At 23.6% G+C, this 12,759-nt stretch overlaps 1 long non-coding RNA gene across 2 annotated transcripts in view; it reads left to right on the top strand.

The window, feature by feature from the left end:
* Positions 1-543: 543 nt before the first annotated feature.
* LOC145829707 (uncharacterized) overlaps positions 544-12,759 on the top strand; it is a 45,572-nt gene continuing 33,356 nt past the window's right edge. Inside the window, exons 1-3 of one of the 2 annotated variants that reach the window (XR_014369567.1) lie at positions 544-697; positions 1,059-1,189; positions 4,627-4,751. This is a non-coding gene — a long non-coding RNA (uncharacterized LOC145829707). The other variant, XR_014369568.1, reaches the window with a different exon arrangement.

Raw genomic sequence — 12,759 nt, 5'->3', positions numbered from 1 at the left:
TTTAAGACTTTTCCTTGTTTGTCTCTAAGTGTTTTGAAGCCCTATCCGAAAAATAAAAAACGAATCTAGTTTCAACATTCATATAGTTTTAATAAAATTGTTTGTACAGCTCAAGTACTGTGATCTGTTTGTTTAAAACTTTTAAAAGTCATTTTTAATTTCAAAAATAAGTAAAAAGTATTTGTTTATTTGTTCAATCTTAATAAAACTAGAGTACCAAGAGTTTTATAAATAATTAAGATGAACAAGTATTAATAAAAAGTTTCTTTATTTTAAAACTAACATTTCGCTTCTTAAATATACTCTCTTATGATAAAAGTAAATTGAATACTAACTCTTCGAGTAAAACTGTTAAAAAAAAAGGAGATATAACTTTGTATTTCAGCTTTTTTTTATAAAAATTTATTTTTAATATAACAATACATCTTTAAGAAAATGTATTATGAAATAAAACTAAAAAGTATCATTAAGTATTTTCTATTGTTTCCTTATTATAATATCAAGCACTTAACACCAGAATAACGCCGGAATTTGAGGTTTCGATAAAACACAAGCTTGTGAAAGACCACCAACTCGGTTGAAACCACCAATTGGGTCCCGGGGGAGACGAAGTTACGAAGAAGAAACTGCTAATCCTCTGCCATATATATGAGCGGCCACTTGCTCGACGAGAAACTAAGTGTTAAACTGTCAAGAGGTAGTGTATGTGGTTGTACTTTTATTTAAGTTTGTATGTTTATTTTTTTAAGTTTAGTTTTTAAATGTATTGTATGTGTCACCTTTGTACTTCGTTTGAAACTTTGTTGATTGAAAGTTATCCTTGGTTAAACTTTAACTCAGGTTTGTTTTAATATTACTTAGATAGTAAAAAACCTTACGATGCTATCTATTTTTGAGGAGTTTTATAATTTTAGTTTACAAAAAAATATTATTTTTACTTATAAATACTAAATTTAAAACTTTTGTTCAAAAAATGGGTTTAAACTTATATATAAATAAATTCTGTAGTGATTTGTTGGGTACAGATTTCTGACTTATTAACACATAATTATTTTTAGATTGAAGATATTGCCTTCTAAAAATCTTAAATTTTGAAGACCTACACATTTCGTAAAAAAGTGCCACCAAACTCTGTATTAGCAAACAGCATCTATGTGAAGAATTTTGCAAGGATTGAATAAACTTCAAGGTAGTAAATTTTTAAGTAAATTATCTAATAAACAAAGCTATAAAGTGTATTTTTAGTTTCTATTAAACCAGCAAAAAGTATTTTTAAAAGAGCTTTAGTTTGTTAAATTTGCAAACAAAATAGTGTTCCTGTCTTATTTTATTTTGAAGATGTTTAAAAAAATTTTATTTTATTTATTTTTGTAGACACATTATTAAAAATAAAAATTAATATTTAATTTTTTGTGAAATATAATACTTTTAAATGTTTTGAATGGAGTAAATGTTTTACCACCTAGTTGAAAAAAAATATTTTATAATTAATTACTTAGTTATTAAATTGACTATTTGATTTATACTTAAATTTGCACATTTCTGTACAGACTATAAAAATTATTTACTTTTAAGTAAAAAAAAAATTAATCTTATAGAAAAAAATAACTTTTTAATACATTACTTTTTTTCTAAATTGTAAAATATATTCAGTTTTGTGATAATTGTATATGTATTAAGTTTTGTATGTGTATGTAATTAAATATGTGTACATTATTTCCGCAAATTAAAAATATTTTCAAATTTTCACAATAAAATTTATTATTTGTAAATAAATTTATAGTTAATTTTATAAAATGTTTTTTTAAAGCTGAAATCTTAATACTTTTTTTATTAATTTTGTTTTTTCCATTTTACTAATTTTAATATTTTTAACTGGACAATTTTCTTATTTTAATACCTCAGTGTTTACACTACAGTTATTTAAAATTACATTTTATGTTGCTAATTTTGTTTACAGAGATCTTAACAAACTGTTTCATGCTTTCACCTTTAATCAAAATAATTTTTTCAACATTCAACTAAAGATAAACTAAGTTTGCATTTTTAATCTAATAATGTTATTTTTCTTCACAACTTAATTAGAATAAATTTTTTTAAACAACTTAGAAACTTATTCGTGTTTAAAAAACTTTCGATAACTTAAAATATAAAATTATTTAAAGTAAAGGAAATTCAAAGTCTTTTTTACTGTAATAGTATCCTTTAACCTTAGTCTTATATTTTTAAAGTCATAAACGAATTAAATTTAACTTAATTATAGTTGTACACAGTTAAAAATTTGAATTATAAACTGTTTTTGTATAATTTTTTTTACTACAACTATTGATCTGACTAGAAAGATCTGACATAAGGTATTTTATTCGAATTGCAACAATTTAACATTTAAAAACTTATAAATAAAGAAGTTTTACGGAAGTCTTGTAGTAATCTAGTATTTTTTAAATGTTTGTGTTTGAAAATAGAAGTATTTAGTAGGTAGTTCATAAAAATTGCTTTTTAATTTATAGTATGTACTATATATGTAGGCTGTAATACAATCCTAGTCTTGTCTTTAATTTGAGATATTTTTTAAATAAATGATCATATAACATAGCACAAGTGGAAAATTTAAATGATAAATACTTAGTAAATTAGAAAATTAACTCAGATTATTTTATGTTAAAATTTTTCATAAGTTTATTATATGTATATTTAGAATTTTTAATCTATCCAGACAACTTTGTTAACATAAGATTAATGCATAATTTACATCAATTAATTATAATAAGTAAAACTTGTTTCTTTTTTCAATCCTAAATAAAAAATTAAGAATGACTAAGTAAATATATAAGAAAAATTCACATTTAAAATACTGTCAGCTGCAGTAGTACAGCTCAAAATTAATTGGATAAAACTTTATTTCAGTTTATTTTGAACTTAGTTAACTTTTAATATTTATTTAACAAATCAGAAGTACTACTTTTTATATGTTTGGGTAGGGTGAAACAAGGGTAACAGTTCTAAAAACATTAGTACTGCAGTCAATCCTAACAATTTAAACAAAACTTGATTTTTTAACATGAACACTTTAAAGAGTCGGCTGAAGTAGTACTGTTTTTCATTCATTTTGTTTATGAAAATAAGAAACAGTAACAACACAGTAATGCAGAACTATAAATAAAACCCATAAACCCAGTCCATTTTACGCAAAATTTTAAATTGAAACTGTTACCACTCTTTCACCTTACCAAAAACAGCAATAAATAGTGCTTCGAATAAGTAAACAAAGCTTAATATTTATTAGATTCAAAATAAACAGAAATCAAGATTTAGCCAATCAAATTTGAGCAATATTACTGCAGCTGACAGCATTGCTAGTATTATTTTAAATATTAAATTTTCAGACAAAATTTTGTTAACTAGTACAAGAAAATGTTCCAAATGTTAGTCTTATAGTTTAAGCAAAATTTTATTTAAAATAAAAACAAACACTTTCTTCCTTAAATTTTACTAACTAAACTAAACAAATTTGAGTACTGATAAATAATATGATTAAAATACTGTTGGATTATCTAAAATTTTATTTAATGACTTTATTAAGTTATCAAAAGAGTTTTGTTTGTTTAAGAAGCATGTGTTTTTCGAAATGAAATATGTTTTAAAAAATCTGAAATTATATTATTTGTTTATTAAGATTTAAGCTAGTTCTATCTAGCTAATTCACAATGTTTTACTTGATACTTATTATTGAATATATAAATGAAAACTTTGCTCTGTTATCTTTAAAAGTAAGTCTTGTCCTGGACAAGACCTTAAACTATGTCCAAGTAATGCACGACTCGATAAGGTTTTTCTGTACTATAGGTCCTTTAACCATTTTTTAAAACAAACACTATATTTCATTAAGATGATCATATATTCTATAATAAGATGATGTAGTGTAAATTTAAGCTAATAAATAATTAAATTGTTTTGAATAAGACTATCTTTGACTTTTTTTTCTTTTTTTTATCTTTTTTTAATAATACATTTACAAAGAAAGTTTTTTATTTTTAAGTTATATATATTTATAGATGAACATTTTATGATTTTTTAAAGTTTAGAATATATGTAAACTTGATTTAAGGGTTACAAACAAACTTTTAATATTTTATATAATAAAAGTAGGCGAAATTTCTATTCTGAAGAGGAAAATATATAAATTAGTAGTAGTATTGATGAAGTATACTTACTTTTTAAACAATACTTTAAATTTTAAAGAACAATAAAAGTAGTTTTTACTCTATTTTAAAGTACTTTATTTGAAAATTACATAAAAAAAATTGTAAAATACTGTTATATCGTTAAAAAAGATGCTTAAAAAAAGTTTTTTTATAAATTTATTTATAGTTACTTATGCTTAGAAACTTTAACTATTTTTAGCAGTTCAATACGGATTTAAGTTTAAAAGCTATTTTTGTACTTTACAATTTAATTTCATAATCCTATATTTCAATTTAAAATTTAGTTATACAAAACTTAAATATTTTTTTCTTAGATTTGTTAATATATTTAAAGGTTTTTAGCACTTTTAAGTTTGAAAATAACATTAAGTGTTTAAAACAATCTTAATTATTAAAATTAACTAAATCCTTTTTTTTTTAGATAAAGTTCACAGCGTACACTTTAAGTGCTTTCAATCTACAACTCTGAAAAGATGCAGTTTGGAAGAACATTTGAACTATTGAACCTGGGTTGAGAAAATCATTGAAGAAAAACCAACAGAAATAGTGAGTTCAAAAGTTTACAGTTTTCTTCTATAGTGCAGCAAGAACTTTTGTAAATAAGGGACAGGGGTTAATCAAACCAACTCAAAGAATTAAGACTTTTGAACTATCTTCTAATAAGTAGTACTTTGTTTGCTCTAGATAAATACTTTCAGTTGAAACTTGCGACTTTACGACCGTTTACGAGTCTAATACCGTTATACAACATTATTTTGCTTTTTTTTAACTCATATTTTATAATTTGAGTTATTCATTAGATATGAGTTTAAACATTAAAGTTTAATTTATTGATGAAGTTTTAGGGTTTTACATGACTAGCTTTGTAACTTAATATTATGTTTATTCTACTAAATTTACATCTTTAGAAAGTAAAATATTTTAGTAAATAAATTCAGAACTTAATGATTTAACAAAACTAACTGTATGGAACATTGATAAGTAAACATGTATTTTAATCAGTACCGTTAATAGAAATATACTCAAAATTTAATTATAAGAACTGCTAACAACGAATTTAAATTATATTTTTAGGTGTTTTTACTTCAAGTACAATCATTCATTTTAGAAAAATTTTTGGTTTATTTTTCAGATTTTATTTTTAAATTTGAGTTTAGTTTTTGTTGAAATTTAGAAATACTTAAGTTCATTATTAGTTTAAGTTTGTAAGTTTTGCCGAAAAGTCTTTCTATACATCCAACTCCTTAATTTCTGAGCTCTGATTAAGTAAAAGTAAAACATTTAAGTATATCTTAATAAATACACGAACTATCTGTTTTGATATTTCTAGTTAAATGACTTATACTAACTTTTTGAAGCTTGTAGGTTTTTCAACAATCTTAAGATGGTTTATAATATTTCTAATAAAAGAAATAGTTTTTATTTAGGTTGTATATAAAACTGGTAGTATTTTTAAATGCAGTTTTATAAACTAACTTTTTCCTGTCTTTTATTTTTTAATTTCTATTTTTAAACGCCAAGCTAAAAATTAATTTTTAGACATCATAATCAAATCAAGTTAGACTTAATTTTATAACATCAAAATTTTGAAGACAAAGGGTTTTAGCAGCTCTAAAACTAACTTTTTATTATTATTACTATAATAATTATTAAACAATTATTATTATTATTATTATTATTATTATTATTGTTATTATTATTATTACTATTATATGTTAAAACATTGAATTTATTCTTTTAAGAAACTATTTTATCAACTAAGTTTCGGTCAAAGACCTCGTCAGTGCTTAAATAATCTTATTCAAGTAGAATCAAATAGAATCTTTAAGATTTTTTTAAGCACTGACCGAAACTTAGTTTCTAAAATAAATTCTTGAAAAAAAAAATTAATTATTTATCCTCCAGTAGTTGAGATCTCTTTATTTGTTTTTTTAAAACCAAAACATGTAATATGTTTTAAAAAATTTAAACACTAAATAAATATGCAAAGTTGAATAGCTACTAAGTACTTTGCAGCATACGTGTATTTTTACTTTTGTAAGTTTTCAACATGAGAATGTTTTGAAGTGTAATAATAAATTCTATAAGTTTTAGTTTTAAATAAAGTTATTAATAGTGTAAGTAGAAGTCATGCATTATTTTTTTGCCGAAACTGATAATAAACGTTATTCTTTTTTTTTACTTATTTATTCGGGCAGAAAAAAAAATTGACTTTAAAATCAAAACAACTACTTTTGGCCATGAGGGAATTTAAGTTTAGAGAATTGTTTCTAGTTAGCTTCACAAATACTAAACATTTTAATGATATACTAAGTTTTATATAATACGTTATACCTAATTTACAGTTCATTATTATTATTATTATTTTTTAATTAGAGAAAGATAAAGAAAATTTTGCTCTCGAAAATTTTCTGGTGGACTTTCCATCAATGTGAACATGGTTAAAATAAAAATAGTAAATTTTTACTAAAAAGATAATTGTTGTTTCAAATGAGACAAATAAACTTTAATAGGTTTTTAACATTAGTTTTGGTAAATTTTATTGCCATAAATTTTCAAACTTTAAATTAAAACAGAACAACTTTAACTAATTTTTGAACCTATAGTTTTCTGTGATTAGAGATTTGTTTAATAAAGCAAGCAGCATTCTTAGCTGTCACTTTTAAAAGTATCAAACTACTTAACTGTTGATAATTACTTTGCTCTAGCAACCACTTAGTTTTCTCACATATTGGTTATGTGACACACTCAGTTCCAACCCGTGCACGATTCCTACCCGAATAAACTTCCACCCTCACTATTTCCCCCAAATTCATTCACATTTGAATCAATTCACCCAAATTAATTTAAACCCAATCAAACCAAAGTAAAAAACTAGAATAAAGTTATACAAAAATTAAAAAAGTAATACTATAAATTAAAAGAAAAAAATACCGATCAAGGGTTAGGGGTAACAGTAATGGTAAAATAAAAATATATACAAAAAAGAAAAAAAAATAGGGTGGAATTTGATTGGGTGGGAGTTGTACGCGGGTGGGAATCATGAGTATACCGTTGGTTACAAGGCTTAAAGTTAAAACAAAATTAAGTCTCGCAAAAAAAGTATAAATATTTTAATTATAATTTTACCTTTTAATTGTTAATTTGTTGATTAGTTGAATCCAAAATAACTGGCTTTTATTTTGTTTAAGGTAGATAAATGTTATATAGCTTTTGCACCATTTAAATGTTACATTTTTAGTTATGAAAACTGCAGAAATTTGTCTGTAGAAAAAGAAAAACTTCGTAGAATAAACTAAATGATCTAATTTTAAACACTTTAAAACCTTAGACAAAAAATCTGACTTGGAAACTTTTTGTTGTTTCAAAATGCCTTTGTAAAAACCTATTTTTTATAATTAACTATTTGCTTGAGTTTTATAATACAATCGTAGGTTGACTTATACAAATATTCAGAAAATTAAAACATTCATAAAACAGCTAATTACTTTTTATAAAGCAAACTGCTTGTAGAACAAATATAGTAAGGGTGGAAAAACGTTTTAGATTAGTTAAGAAAAACTATTTTCAATTTGAAATCAGTTTTTTTTTTGAAATTACGTATTTGATCTTAATTTTGTTTCCCATTCAGTAGATTAGAGAGGTTGTTTTATTGTCAGGGGTTTAAAAATTATAAAATTCTAGACACTAGATAATTTTCAATTACCATAATAAATAATAAATCTAAATAATTAGGACTAAGTCTTACTTTGCCATTCTACAATGTGTACTAGAATGCGTCGCATAACCATCAACAACAGTCTATAACACAATTCATGACCTGATTTCGTCCTTATTAAAACTCATTAAAAAGTTTTGTCCCCTTAAAAGTACTAATAAGAACAAAATCAGGTCGCAGATTTCCTATAAAACTGTTGTTAATTGTTGTGCGGTACAGTCTAGTACTTAATAAATGATTGCATAAAAAATACTTCAGCTTTACTGAAGATAATTGAAATAATTATTAGTTATTCTTTTTATAATGATTGCTTGTAACTTTATACAGTAGCTGTAACTATTTGGTTATAAAACTTTTCAACTTTGCCTTAAAATATTTTTTATAATTTTTAACAAAATAAATTCTGGGAAAATCCCTTTTTACCAAAACTATAAATCTTTACACTCTGAGCATATTAAAAAAGTTGCTTTAATTACCGACAAAATATAGTTAAAACTAAACATTTTAATTATATATATACCACAAGCAGAATGACATGTAACATACTATTTTCATTAATTTAAAACTGTTTTTTAGCTAAATATTTAAAGTGTGTTAAAGCTTAGTTAAATCTGTACGATGAATAGAAATCTGAATCACATGTATAATAAAAATGAAATAAAATATTTTTATATTTATTTAATAAACTAAGAACTAAAGCAAAATTTAATTTTTTGAATTACTCAGGCCAACCCGGGCAACCTTAAACATTTTTTTGACTCAGGCTTGTTTTTTTTTAATTTTTCTTTATTAAAATTTATTTTTGTTTCTATGTATTAGATCATTTTATTTTTACTTTAATATTTTTAGTTACAAAAACTTTATTAACTTTTGTTTTTAGTTTTCGGCTGATACAAATTTTTTCAACTTTCTTAAAAACTCAGGTTAATTTTTGGTCTCTCAGGCTAGCATTTTTGCTTTAAAGATTAGCAATACCTATCATCCTAAAATGCTTAAATAAACAAGTTATATTATACTATTAGAATATTGTTTTATAGTGGTTTTTATAGTTATATTTGTAAAACAAAGTTCATTTTAAAATTTTATTTGTTTATCTTGTAGTTTTAAAGTTACAGAAATCACTCTTTACATTTTATTTAATATTTTACTACAAAACTACTCAGTCTACATTATATTCGTCAACAAACATTATTTTGTAGATAAAAATTATTTTTCAAATTATTTTAAAATGGAAAGTTTTAAAAAGTATAGCATAGGGTAGTTTAGTTTTTTTAATTTTCAATTATCTCAGAAAAAGTATAAACTCTACTAATTGAACAAAAACTCTATAAGAGATATTATACCTGTTGCAAGAATATTTCAGGAGCTTGTTAATCATTATTACATTGAACTTTATAGTTTATAAAGTAAAACTAATGCATCAGTTTTAAAATTTCAAATTTTTTTTAATTAGCTCATACAATCAACTCTTTTGTTAAAAGTCAATGAGGTCTCTGAGAAAAAATAAGATTGATTGTAAAAAAAATCAAATAATTCTTGTTTTTTGTTTAAAAGGCGGCATCTACAGTAAGAAAACTTAAAAAGTCTTTAGTTTTAATATTATAATAAGAACCTTAATATTTTTACTTGTTGAACACTATAAGTTGTAATGTAAATTAAAATACTAATATGTGGGGAGGGGTCATATATGCAGGAAGACACTTTTGCACAAAAAGTCAAAAAAAGCACAAGGGGTCACTTTTGCACTAGGGTAAAAAAAATAATTTAAATTAATTAAAAGAAAATACCGACCAAGAGTTAGGGGTAACATTAATAGTTTGAAATATGTATAGTAAAAAAAATAAATAAAAAAAATTAAAAAAAAGTTACCGACCAAGGGTAAGGGTTAAGTTAAGAGTAACAAGGGTAGTAAAAGAAAAATAAATAAAGAAAAAAATGCAACCCGTGAAAAATTGTATTCGTCCAAAAGTGACCATTCGTGCATTTTTGACACCTTACCCTAAGATGTATCATCAACTGTGTTAAATTTATTTTAATTTTTATTTTGTTTACACTATTATGTTAATTAGTTTTGAAATTTTCTATACTTGCAACAAACTTTAAGGTATAGTTATTAAAAAAAAATAAACAAAAAAGGTAAATAATTGTAATTTTATACCCAAGAACAATGGTAACGTTACTAGTTTTAGAATATGTTTAGGGGTTAGCAGTCTTTTATAAGCAACAGAGCAGAGTTACTGAAAACAGTTTTTTGCAGGTAAAATTAGGATTGAAAATGTCTTTCGCGGGCTAGAGTATGAAGTTACTGCTTTTGAATGATATTTTTGAAAACTTTACATTTAGATAAATAAAACAAATACATAAAAGTATATTTGTAATCAATAAAAATAATTTTTATACACACGACAGTATATATACTTGTAAATGTTTTTTTATAAAAAAATCATAAATTTGTATCTTCTAACACATAATAGTTTGATAAGTACGAAAAAAAAACTATGCTTATAAAGTCAGCTGTTGTATTAAAACACCTCCCGGTAATCAAAATACAAACCACTTATTTACTTCTATTTTGAGCTATAAAAAACTCGCTTTTAACATTAAAAAATTAATCTTCAAAGAAAAGACAGCACAATTAAAAAAGTAAATCAATGCATTTTACTCTGTAACAATGTTGAATGAAAAAAATGGTGTTTAAATTAGAAGTAGACAACGTATTTTTAGTTTTAATAATCTTTAAAAGATTAAACTAAATGAGGTTTTTGTTAACAATTATTTGAAATGATTTTTTAGTTTGATGTTTGTTACATAAAGAGCTGAAAAGAGGGTTAAGCGTCCATTGACTTTTTAATAAATAGAAAATTAAACAGAGTGTTAGTCATAGTTGAATAGAACTGTTTTTGTATAACTTTTTTTGTTTTATTTCTGCTTTAATTATTTCAGGGTTGCCACTCGGTCAGGAAAAGTCAGGAAATCAGGAAAAGTCAGGAAAAATTAAAAAAAATTACAAAAGTCAGGAAAAATGGGGGGTTTTGAAAAAAAGTCAGGAAAAGTTAGGAAATTTAATGAAATTAAAAAAAAAGTGAGATTTTGTCAGTTTAAATTTACAAAATTCCTTGTTTTTTAAAGCCTTCAAATGGTAAAAACTAATTAGAAGTCTATTAAAGTCAGAAAAAAATTCCAAAATTTTCCTAGAAATTTACAAAAATATTTAATTTTATTTCCAATGCCTTCTTCATCTGGTATAAATTAGTAAAATATCATTTATAAAACTGCTAAAATTTTATATTAACATAATGAACAAGTACCCTACTTGAACAAGCAGATTTTGTAAGCTTTTTAGTATCGATGATCTGTAGCAAGGACACTTCCATAGTGAAACTGTGATATACACACAAAAGTCTATCTAGCATAATTTTAGAATTAAAGTGTTTTTTTTTAAGTAAACAATTGACTTCTTTATAACTAAGCAATTAGTTTAGTATTTTATGTAACAAGTTAATGTGTATACTGAAGCGGAATGCAGACCAGATGAAGGAAACTATATCTTCATTGGATAAAGAGGTTGAAGTGCTAATAAAAAAACGGAGAAAATAAATTTTAGTACGTACATTTAAAAAACAGTATTTGATTAAGTTCTTTATTGTTTTAATGTTTTAATTGTAAAACTTCGTTATTGTTTTGAGGTTTGAGTTGAGAAAATTCCTATTTGATTTAAGGTTTTAATTGTAAAAGTTCCTTATATGTCGTTTCGTTTATTTAGGTACATTTATGCTAGGAAATTCAAAAAATGTGTTCTTTATTGTTTTAAGGTTTCAACTGTAAAAATTTGCTATTGTTTTAAGATTTTAGTTGTGAAAGTTCGTTATTAATTCAAGTTTTTAATTGAAAAGTTCCTTATATGTCGTTTCGTTTATCTAGATATATTTATGCTAGGAAATGCTAAAAAATTGTGTCTTTTTTCAGACAAGCTGTGTTTATAAGGTAATAATACAAATATTTTGCTGATAGAGCTGTTTATTACAAACATCAATCATACACAGATGGTTTATTTAAGTGATGTACTGGAAGTTTGATGATAGAATTCAGCAAAAAACTGTTGTTTTTAACCTGTATTTAAATTAGGTTGAAAGCTTTATATAGTTTCAAGTGTTAGATTTTGTATTTTAGAATAAGTTAAATTTAAGAGTTTGAATAAGAAAAGTCAGGAAAATTTTGGTAAAAAGTCAGGAAATTTTTCTCAGCTTAATCAGTGGCAACCATAGTATTTAGAAATTATGTAAATTCAGTAAAACAGGGTATTTTTTCTTTAAAAACTCTTGAGTTTTTAAAAAAAATATTAAACCAATATAAAATAAAAAATTGTTGAAAGATTGAGACTAATTTCCCATAACCAAGTAAAAAGGTAAAACAATTGTCATGTATGTATTTTAGCTTAGTTTAACTGGGTCTTAGTTTTTAGAGAAACTTTTTTTTTTCAATTGGTTAATTATAAACTATAAAATTGTTTCTGCTTTGAAAATTAAGGAATTTTTAAAATACTTAAAGCAGAAAAGAAATCAGAAACAATTAAAATATAAGAAATCCTGTTATATCCAACTACAAATAAAATTTGATTTAAGTTTATAGTAACTAAAAATACTAATAGCCTCTTGCAAAACTGAGAATTAGTAATTCATTTAAACATTGTTAGTTTGCTAATTAGTATTAACATTTAATAAATTGCAACTTTAAACATTTCTTATTATAGTTATATCATTTATATTATTAAGTTTAGTTTTCAAAGTTACGCCGCTTATTAAGACTTCAGTTTAACAAGTCTGGCCTGCGAAAGAC

The sequence above is a fragment of the Thalia democratica genome, chromosome 2, assembly GCF_965202585.1.
Source record: "Thalia democratica chromosome 2, ktThaDemo2.hap1.1, whole genome shotgun sequence".
Lineage (NCBI taxonomy): Eukaryota > Metazoa > Chordata > Thaliacea > Salpida > Salpidae > Thalia > Thalia democratica.
The sequence above is the reverse complement of the archived record's forward strand: the minus strand, read 5'-3'. Positions and strand labels throughout refer to the sequence as shown.